Raw genomic sequence first — 8,330 nt, 5'->3', positions numbered from 1 at the left:
AGACAATAGAAATTACGAAAATACTCTTTTATTTACGTGTGAAGGAACCTTTATAAAAGAGGGCTTCTAGGCCAATTACAAGAAAGTAAAGAAAGACTAAAGCGTTTGAAACTTCACTGAACTACAACTGATTATAAGAAACTGTGGACCCCGATCCGAGAGAGGCGAGGGACGAGCCCCCACGACCAGTCTCTCTCTGGAATCATGCACGTGAATAGAGAGCTCTACCAAGAAACTCTTGAAAGAAGATACCTCTCACAGCATGAGTGGCGATAAAAAGTGAGATACCTCTCAATTCGGGAACTAGCCCAGATTCGAAATGTATCTTAAACAAAGAAGAGTCGCCATCCAAGGAAGTAGGCCCTGGATCCCATACTATGCTCTGTTACAATGGATAACCAGAGATATAAAAGAAGGTTCGTGTCTGGTTACAAATTTAGAAGGTTCGAAGAGCACCTCATCCGCCCAAGTGCAAACACCTGGTCTCTTATGCCATTTATTTATTGATTTTGAAGAGTTTTGGGCGAAAGTCATATGAAATGGGAACACATATCTCCGAGAAGACGTCTATCATGCATGTCTCTGAGATGATTAATAAGCACATATAAAAGAAATGAAATGAGTGTCACCTAAGAATAAATAGGTTATGAATGTCATACCTAATTGGTGTCTAAGTTCTGGTGTGCAAACACATGCATGCTACAGCTAAAAGTATAGGATTTGTACATGAAAATAAAAAAACACAATAAAACACAACACAAATCAACTCTATACACGACTTGACAAGACGAATCCTAAAACTCTAATGCAATACTTGACTCGGACCAGAATGGCCATCCACCCTAGCTGCTCTACGTATCCCGACCTCGGGAAGAATCAGAATCAACATAGTTCGATGACCTATTCTAAACTACGACGACGAACCATTTAGAACTACTATCCTAGACTTGATCCACTAGACTCGACTGATTTTTAAAGCTTTTCATACGATTGCTTGAATTCAAGTGAATTGTAATTTTTACGACTCTCTATATGCCTTAACTAATGCAAGTTTATTAGCCTTAAGCTAATGCAGGTGGGCCCTACATCCTATGTGTATCTAGGCTATGCAACCTAATGAAAACCATGGGCTGACTATATGCTTCCTAGTCTAGCCATCAGTTCGACTAAATGTCTAACCAATTAACTCGAGGCCTCCTAACTCTAGGGACACTCACACGACAGGACATACCAAATCAACACAAACAAGACAGACTCCTAACTCTAAAACATCCCAAACAACTAAGACAGACTCCTAACTCTAGGGGAAGATCTTTTTGAAAAGGTTTTAAAGAAGTTTTGTATTTTTGGAAGGTTTGAAATGTTTATTTTTAAAAGTTTGGCTGGACCTGGGATGTGGATCCCAATTTGCACTACGTACCCTATGGAAAGGGATCAAGCCAACGTAGTTCAGAACAGATTTTCCTAACTATTCCTAATGACTCAAGACTTTTGAGATTTTTGGTTTTTCAGATGTTTTTCAAATGTTTTGCTGAGTTTCAATGTTTTTGATATTTCAAATTTCTGATGTTTTGGATTTTCAAGAGTTTTAAACCTTTTAGCCAAAGGAAAATAAGGAAACAACCAGAACAAAAACAACACTCCTGTGATCCATACCTTGGAGAAGTGCCAGATGAAAAGATAGAACCTTTTTAGCCTAAGGGTTGTCCTAAATAAGTAAATCGATGTCTCAATATATGATTGAAGGGATAAAATCTTGAGAATGTGTGAAAACCTAAGAAGACTGAGTTAAACCCTGAGAGAAAGGAGAAGAACTAAATTAGAAATGAAGCTTTGCATTGCGCTTCTCTGAAAGAGTCTGCAGATGAGACAAGGCCTGTCTCTCAAATGAAAATGACCATTAAGATCAATGAAACATGACCTGTCTCCTAAAAGAGAAGAATCGACAAGAGAATGAGACTGGGTAAGTCTCCTGAAAGAAAATGATGAGACTGGGCGAGTCTCCCTAAATGAAAAAGATGAGACCAGGCGAGTCTCCCTAAATGAGAAAGATGAGACTAGGCGAGTCTCCCTAAATGAGAAATTGCCATCTAATGAGACACTGAGTGTCTCCTATGAAGGGCTCCAAGTAACCTTATCATTGCCCTTGCATTGATAAAAAAGGGTTAGGACAACTACCAGACCAAGTTGGTCTTCAACTAAGAAGGGAGTTTCTAATGATGAGGCTAAGCAAGCCTCCTACGTGTGACTCTCTGCTGAGACATAGATTGTCTCCCTAAAGGGTATGACTATCTGCTGAGACATAGCTTGTCTCCCTAAAGGGTGGGCTCAAGATGTCTCTTTTCATTGCCCTTGCAATGAAAAGGGACCTAAGGTTTAAGGGATATACATCTAAAAGATTAGGCATGTCTTTTGAATAGAAGAGGGGAGTGCTACTTGGACTGAGCAAGTCCCCTAATGATGAGCTTAGGCTATCGCCTTCATCGCCTCAGCAATGAATGGGTTTTTACAATCTAAGGTACCTGAAAGAATAAGAGGTCTCTACCTAAATAAAGAGGGAAGAGGGTACTACCACAACCAAGTAAGTCTCTCCAATGATGGGTTTGGGCTAACGCCTTCATCGCCCTTGCAATGATAAGGCTACTGATGTTCAGGGGTACCTAAAAGGCTAAGAAGGTCTACTAAATGAAAGAGGAGGGTGCCACTCGGACTAAGTAGATCCCCTAAGGATGGGCTTGGGCTAACGCCTTCATCGCCCTACCTTCTTATTCTAAAAACTTAATCTAATAATCCTATCTCAGTTGACAATTATCTCAATATCATAGAACAAATAAAATGAGACAGATATCTAATAGATAAAATTACAATCTCATGACTATCTAAACCTGAACATATAGAGTGATTATTTAGCTCACATAACTGCCGTATAATGAATACCAAGCTTATGAGAAATTACATCCACAAATAATGCAGTCTAGAAATAAAATAAGTTACAAATGATTCCACTGTCAATATATAAATCTTTGATTTTATTCCAATCACCACCATAACATACCCCTATGCATACATGTTACTTCATTGTGCATAGGAGCAGATCACACCATTTGTTCATGGCCCAAATTCTCATGATTGATTTGCATTTAACCAAATAGGCCTCCCCAAAGTTCATTTCAACAGTTAGCTTTAAAATAAGTCTAAAATATTGTGAATATTTATTACATCATGCTAGCAACATAATACAACTATATGACCGAAAGTGCAACAGTTCAAATGGACTCATAACTATATTGGGAACCCAACAAAACCAAATCAATAATTATTATAAGTGAGTGAGAGCTGTTAGTATCAAAAGTGAGTGAGGGCTGTTAGTATTACAAAGAAATGAGGGCTGTTAGTATAAAAAATGTATGGGGGCTGCTATTATCAAGGGCATGGCTGTCAAAACATGGTCACAAGGGCTGCCATTATCAAAATGCATGGGGGCTGCTACAACCAAAGCTAAAAGGGCTGCCATTTTAAAATGGTAAGGGCTAATATTGCTTTAACCAAACTAATAGAGAAAATTATCCCTTTCCAACTTGTAACCCCCACCATCAGTAAATGACTATCTTGTCCATTAGAACTTAGAGAACCCTAGAAAGGTGATCCTAGGGAGTTGACATCCACAAGACAATTAGGGCATCAATAGATGAAATGGATCTATGCAATTATCAGTATGGTTGTGATGATATTAGAGACTCGAAATATTAGAGTAGAGGCTCTCTCTAAACAATTCTAAATAGGATAGAAGCTTACAAATTAAAAGCCCAATCCTATCCCTCGAATCCCATCCAAAATGATTTAATTAAAACTGGAACATTCACTTGGCCAAAACAGGGCTGTGCAAATAAAAGTTTACATACTACAGGTTAGTTCTATCTAAAAAAAATGATATTGTTATAGCCCTCCAAAAACTGCCCCAACTCAACTTGTCTTATGTTTATTAGCCATGTCTCAATATCTACTACATATAAAATGAACTTAAGGAAGAGTTTCAATCTCTTTTTTAAGAACTTAATGAATCAATCAGAACGCATAATCATAGTACTAGTTGGCTCAAGAATACTTCTCGCCCTTCACTAACATAAATCAGGAGTATACCCTATAAATCTGATGCTACTATGAGCTAAATAAAGGTGAAGGTCAAAATTCGCTTCTCTAATGATCTTATAATGGATACTTATTCATAGGTGATATCCTACAGGTCTTTTTCAAATAGAAGTGATAGACTAAGCTTAAGCTATTACTAAAACCTGCTGATGTTATCATGAGAAACCTCAAGGTATTAACATAAGCACCATCATGCTACAAGGGTCACAGAAGCTTCACCAAAACCCTCATGAAAATCTTAAGTACTGAGGCAAGGTCTTAAAAAATCACCCAAGAAATACAAGGAGTTCATTGCTAATTTTTGTTCAATATGAAACAGAATCTATTTAACCAAAACAAATGACATGGCATTGATTTACCAAATGTGATTTACCTTGTTGTATAAGGAATAAGCCTGAATCAATCAATACACCCAACACTTTAATTTACTTACCAGCAGGTTCCCTTATGAAAACATTAGTGGAATAAGCCCTCAGTTACATCACTTTACTCCTCATAAACCAGTCACAAGATCCCCAAACAGAAGCTCCATCCTCTCAACAGAATTTTCAGAAAGGGGAACCAAATGTCAAGTGGTTTTTGGTGTAGCAATATGGGTCTCAAGATGGCATTTAAATTGATACTTGAGAGGAAAGGAAAATATTTTTTAATGGTTGTAACTTGTAAAGCTATTTCCTAACAGCCACTCTATGGAGTAATTGACACTGATTATTGATATTTAAAAAAAAAACTAGCTGATATTGTGTGATTTTGATAGATTAAAAATGCAAACATTAACATCTCTTCCATTAAAAAATTTCACGATTCTCATCAGAGATTAAAAGGAAAAAGAATAACTGAAATCAAACACATGAAATTGCAAAATTGTGCAGTCCAAAAATAAAAATTAGAAGCATTTAGATCCTTATTAAAGAATATTAAAAAAGCATTAAAAATTAGAAGAAAATAACTTACCTGAGTGATGATCAAATGAAGATGGCCGAATGATCTCGAATCTCAGAGATTTCTTCTTCGGAAAACAAGATTCACTATCTTTTTTCGTAATTCAACACTCAGATCTGATCTAGATCTGAAGCCTTCTCCAAAAAATGAAAAAAGAGGCTTCCTTTCTGCAATATTTCTCCTTTCTTGATTGGATCCAGAGGTTAAGGATGATAAAATCAGAGATAGTATTTGAAAACAATGGAATTTACAAGAGGGAGATGATTTATTGAAGGTAGAATCATATAATGACAGAGGCAAGGAGATCGGTGGAAGTAGCTGATAGCTGATGGTAAAACTTGATTAGAATCTTGGAGAGATCGACCAGTTTTGATGGAGATCTGCCGGAATCTATGGAGTTCTACCGGAAAAAAATTGAAGAAAAGAGGACGGATCTGCTCGGGGTTAGGGTTTCATCTATGGATTTAGGAGTTTATCTCTAGGGTTTGAGATCCTGAGAAGAAGAAATAAAAGAGGCAGAAACTAACAATAGAAGGAAGAGAGGCCATGGCCGGAAGTTTGCCGGAATCCGGCTGGAGCTAGGTCGAGGAAGAAGATGGACATGAGGTTAAGGGTTTCAAAAGGATTTGATTGTTTGATATTGGCACTACCAACATTGATGGGTGCACTATTGACGGAAAAATTGATGGGCGCACCATCCAATCGTTTCCTATTCGACTCTGGGTCGGCCTCCTCCAGGATAATCCACCCCCCTTCTTCGTATTTGCACTACGACATTGCTTGACTTGTTCGCTAGGCAAACGCGCTCGGATTTCGATGAAATTTCTCAGGAACTTTGGTGGGACTTAACCTAGCTTAGGGTACAATTTGGGGTCATAAATCTCTGATTTGGTGGGGTTGTGCACAAACATAGAAACTTAGGGCACGGTCAAAATGGGGTGTTTACAGAAACAAAAAAGGTATAATGCGCCTAATGATCTATCGAGTTTTGCCTAATGTTAAACCTCACCATCGCCACCCAACTCCCTCATGCCACGGCACCCACTTGGCACAATCTTCTTTGCTCCAGAAAGAAGCTTGATTCTTGAGGTGCCATTATTAGGACTGTGGCTGATGGCGCAGTCACTCAGCCGGTTCCTCCTCCGAATTTTCCTCAGGGTCTTCTTCAAGATCCTCCTCCAGCGGATCTTCCTCAAGATGATGCTCAAGACCGGGGGACACAGATCCGACCCTCATGTCTCCTTCAGATGCCCCTTATAACTGGGCCTTCAGAGCTTTATGCTGCTCTTCCAGCTCCCCGACCCTGGCCCTTAATTAAAGAACCTCCGCACCCAGCCGGAGGAGTTGATCCGCCACCCCACGTCCCCTCTCCATCATGTGCTTTAAAGACCGCTTGTAGTTAGCGGCGAAGCTTGGTACGTCACCGGGAGCCAAGTTACTCCCAGCAGGTGAAGAACCTGAGCGACCGCCGAGCTCAACCTTCCGCTTCTTCTCCTTTTGAGAACCGCGACTCGCCTCCCTTTCTCCGACCGCTAAGGGAGCCACTGACGAGATCACCGCCACCAGAGTTGCCATCTCCTGCGATCCAGACTCCATCGACGACGCCCTTTTTTCCCTGTGACCTCCGTGTTCTCCGGGCCACTGGCTCTCCAGCGTGGATTTGTTGTTCTTGTCTCCGTCCGATGGCAAATTTACCTCCACCAACGGGACATTTGCCTCCAATTGGCCACTGACAACTAGTTCTTGAGACATCTTCGAGAGGACAAAAATCGAAGAAGAAAAAGAAAGATCCTTTCCCCTCTCCCCTACTTTTTAGGCTACACCGGGCGGTAAAATTGTGCGGGTTTTAATAGTCCTGTCGGTTTTCGAAACCGCATTAAAGTGGGAGAATAATGATTCCGCCCATTTTCGAAAAACCGTGCGAAAACCCAAGCGGGAATTTAATACTCCTGCCATTTCTTGAAGCACATAATGATAAAAATGGTCAGAATTCCACGGGAAAGCGCGCAACATTAAGAGCCGTCCCATCAGGAATCTGTGCCCATCAAGTGACATGACACTTCGCTCCTCAATTCCCGCCAATGACGCTCCAACTTTGTCAACGCCAGAAATTCGGTATCGGTCCACCTATTGAAAATTCAGCTACTTCCTTGGCCCATATAGAGGGACAAGGAAGTAGGGGGAAGTATGTTAGGGGTAAAATCGGTATACACGGTACCGACCCTCAAAACCATTCTCCAACACTCGACTAGGTTAACTCAACCACCACAAGCAACACTCGTTAATGAATCATACCAAGATCCCCATAACATTTTTCCTTTGTTCGGTATTGTTAGGGGTAAAAACGGTATACACGGTACCGATCCTCAAAGCCATTCTCCACTACTCAACCAGGTCAAGTCAACCGCCACAAGCAACACTTGTTAACAAATCACGCCCTCAACATTTCTCCTTCGTACGGTAACGAACCTCAAAGGGATCCAGACACAATCATGAGAATCTCGCCATTATGCGACCAATCCGGACTACCGTTACACGCAAGGCGCAATATTCAAATTCAAAACATCCCGCCTAGGCCACCGTCCAAGATCTCCGCCCAGAATCATATGAAATCATATCTCCGTGATCTTATCCTCCAGCCATCACACCCCACGTGGGCTAAATCAAACGCTTGATTGATATCTTCAAGATCGTGGACCTCCACCCCTATAAATAGGGGTCTACGCACTCAAGCAAGGGCGATTGGAAACCAATTCTCCTCCTTCTACTCTACTCTGGTCTGGTAACTTGTCTTGGCCCTCCCCACCATTCATCGTCCATTGTTTGTGATTGCCTATTTCTGACTTGAGTGTCGAAGTGGCCGTCCGGAGCCACAACTCCAGGTCCGCTGACGCTTTTTCTGTGAGTGCAGGACTACAGGTTCTGCCAGGCTAGTACGCGCAATCAGATTTTGGGTGTCATCAAGTATCGAACCTCAAGTGAAGCCAGACACAATCACGGGAATCTCGCCATTAGGCGATCAATCCGGGCAACCGTTACACATATGGCACTGTATTCAAATTCAAAACGTCCCGCCAAGGCCACCGCCCAAGATATCCGCCCGGAATCACAGGGAATCATATCTCCACGATCTTATCCTCCATCCATCACGCCCCACGGCTAAATCAAAGGCATGATTGGCATCTTCAAGATTATGGGTCTCTTCCCCTATAAATAGGGGTTCTACGCACTCAAGCAAG

The sequence above is a fragment of the Tasmannia lanceolata genome, unplaced genomic scaffold (genome assembly GCF_043159265.1).
Source record: "Tasmannia lanceolata isolate RefF3 unplaced genomic scaffold, GAP_Taslan_0.1 ptg000012l, whole genome shotgun sequence".
In the NCBI taxonomy this organism is placed as follows: Eukaryota; Viridiplantae; Streptophyta; class Magnoliopsida; order Canellales; family Winteraceae; genus Tasmannia; species Tasmannia lanceolata.
This window is presented reverse-complemented; position numbering follows the sequence as displayed.